The 2,502-nt window shown below is 43.2% G+C and overlaps 1 long non-coding RNA gene across 1 annotated transcript in view; it reads right to left on the reverse strand.

Annotated features, from left to right (window-relative positions):
- The window catches only part of LOC138162851 (uncharacterized), a 5,738-nt gene extending 3,596 nt beyond the window's left edge, over window positions 1–2,142 (reverse strand). The window contains exon 1 of the long non-coding RNA XR_011168733.1: window positions 1,941–2,142. This is a non-coding gene — a long non-coding RNA (uncharacterized lncRNA). The remainder of the gene's footprint in view (window positions 1–1,940) is intronic.
- Window positions 2,143–2,502: the final 360 nt, after the last annotated feature.

The raw sequence follows: 2,502 nt of genomic DNA on the forward strand, positions 1-2,502 counted from the left end.
GATGGATGGATGGATGGATGGATGGATGGATGGATGGATGGATGGATAGAGAGACAGATAGATGGATGGGTAACTGTAGCTATAGATAGGATAGGGTATGTGTATACTCATATTATACATCTATATAGCATAGGGATAGGAACTGCGCCTGTGCTTTTATGGGTCCAGGAAACCCTGGATGAGGACATAGAGGGCCACAGGTGGCCTCAAGGCTGCAGGTTCCCCACCCCTGCCTTAGGCTTAAAGTCAGGAGATCTGGGTTCCAATCAGGTTCTGCCACTTGATAGATGGGTAAGAATGATTACTGACATTCATATAGTAAAAAGTTTCCAAAGTGTTTTACATAAATTATCTCCAGCAAAGATGCCAATTTAAACATGATGTCAGCAAAAACCTCCTAACAATAGAGCCGTCCAAAATCAGAACTGGCTGCCTCCGAGGTTTCCTTGTGTTTCCCCTCCTTGGAGGTTTCCCAGCAGTGGTTGGATGTTCAACCATGCGTGAAAGGAAAGTCACTGAAATCCCTTCCAATCCCCAAGTCCTGTGATTGTATGGTCTTGTTTGAGCCTCACAAAAACCCTGAGAGATGGGTCTTCCCGGTCCTATTATTCTCATTCTATAGAATATCTATATAACATATATCTATATAATAATATCTATATATCTATATAACATATATATCTAATATCTATATAACATATACTGTGTGTCAGGCACTACACTAAGTATTTTACAAACATTAACTCATTTGATCCTCACAACAATGCTGGGAGATAGGTGCTATTATGATCCCCATTTTATAGCTGAGGAAACTGAGGCAGGCAAGAAAAAGTGACTTGTCCAGGGTCACACAGCTAGTAAGTGTCTGAGGCTGAATTTGAACTTAAGTATTCAAGGCCTTCACTCTATCCAGTGATGCTTCTATGAATGAGGCCACAGGATTAGAGAATTTAGAAATTATTTACCCATGGTCACACAGCTGGTAAGTGTTGGAGGCAAGGTTTGAACCTAGGTCTTGATGACTCCAACTCAAACATTCCATCAGCTCCAACACCTTTCCGTGGGCAAAGCACTTGACCCACTAAGCTTCAGTTTCCTCTTTGTAAAGTGGGGGGAAATGACAGATCTTCCAGGCTTATGATGAAGGAGCACAAGTTCACATAAAGGTGAGCTATGCTTATTTTTCAGGTTTTGGGGTGGAGGTTTAAACCAAGAAAAGTATGATCAGTATGAGTGCCTGGAAAGTAAGCATGAATCCATCCGGCTACCCTAAAAAACAAACGAACACTATTCCAACAATGAATACCCTTTTCCCTGTTAAATTAGTTGTAAGGGTCCTGGGTCATCTCCAGTCATCCTGATGAATATCTGGCCACTGGACCCAGATGGCTCTGGAGGAGAAAGTGAGGCTGGTGACCTTGCTCAGCCCTCTCTCACTATAATCAAAGCTAACTCCAAGTCACGTCATCATCTCCCTGATGTCATGGTCCAACAGCAAAGTTGTAAGGGCGGTGTGGGCAAGAGTATTGTGAGGTTCGAATGAGGGCATGGATGAAAAGCACTTTGCAAATCTTTAAGCGCTATATAAGTGCCAGTTATAATTATTGTTGTTGTTGTTATTGATCTATAATCTCTGGTCTGGTGATGGCTTCATTCCCTGAACCTTCTCTTGTACCCCAGTTTAGCTCAAGCAACATTTATAGAGCAGTACAGGGCTGTCAGTAAATGTTTAACAATGGGGATGAGGGGCTCTATGTGCTCACACATTTGAGTTTAATCTTTATTATTAACACTTTCTTAAATCTAGAAAATCCACAAAACAATGTCAAGCCCTGATTTGTAGTGACTGATGGTTTCTGAGGTGTAAATAACAGTGAAAATTTAACAATCTGCCCTGCCAAGCCTTGACCTCACCACAGTACAGCAAGATGTTTGCTTACCTGTGCAGAAGAGGAAAAAAAACTGAGTAGAGTAAAACAAATACACAGGTCCCCTAGATGAGACCCAGAACCGGACATTCCCAAGTGAAATGAATCTCAAATGCTGGTAGATGAAAGGAGCAAAGCCAGGAAGCCACGATAGACCAGAGGAACAAAAAGCTAATTGCTTATTCTGAGTTCCCACAGTAACTAGCCCAGCAGGTCCTACCAGCAGGAGGAGGTGACAGCTTGCACAAGATGTGCCCCGAGCCGACAGCTGTGGAAAATAGTTCGTCCCACATTAGCTGCCTCTCCCTGGATCTGCTTTTGTATGACCCCCACCCTTCCTATCTGCCCCAAAGAAAGTTCCCACCAATGAAATCACATAGCTGTGGTCTATGAGGATGGAGTCACTATCTGCAGGTCATGCTTTGAATTTACTGCAAACTCTGCAATTTTGCTGTGGGTGGGGACTGAGGGGGTGGCGTCAAGATTACTGTAATCAGCATAATCGTTTTCGGTTTATTTTCTCTTCTTCACCCCCCCCCCCATGCCCCCATTTATCCTTTCTTCCCTCCACTCT

This window comes from Petaurus breviceps, unplaced genomic scaffold, assembly GCF_028583685.1.
Source record: "Petaurus breviceps papuanus isolate PSGF00001 unplaced genomic scaffold, PetGlider_PUasm1.0 186, whole genome shotgun sequence".
Classification (NCBI taxonomy): domain Eukaryota; kingdom Metazoa; phylum Chordata; class Mammalia; order Diprotodontia; family Petauridae; genus Petaurus; species Petaurus breviceps.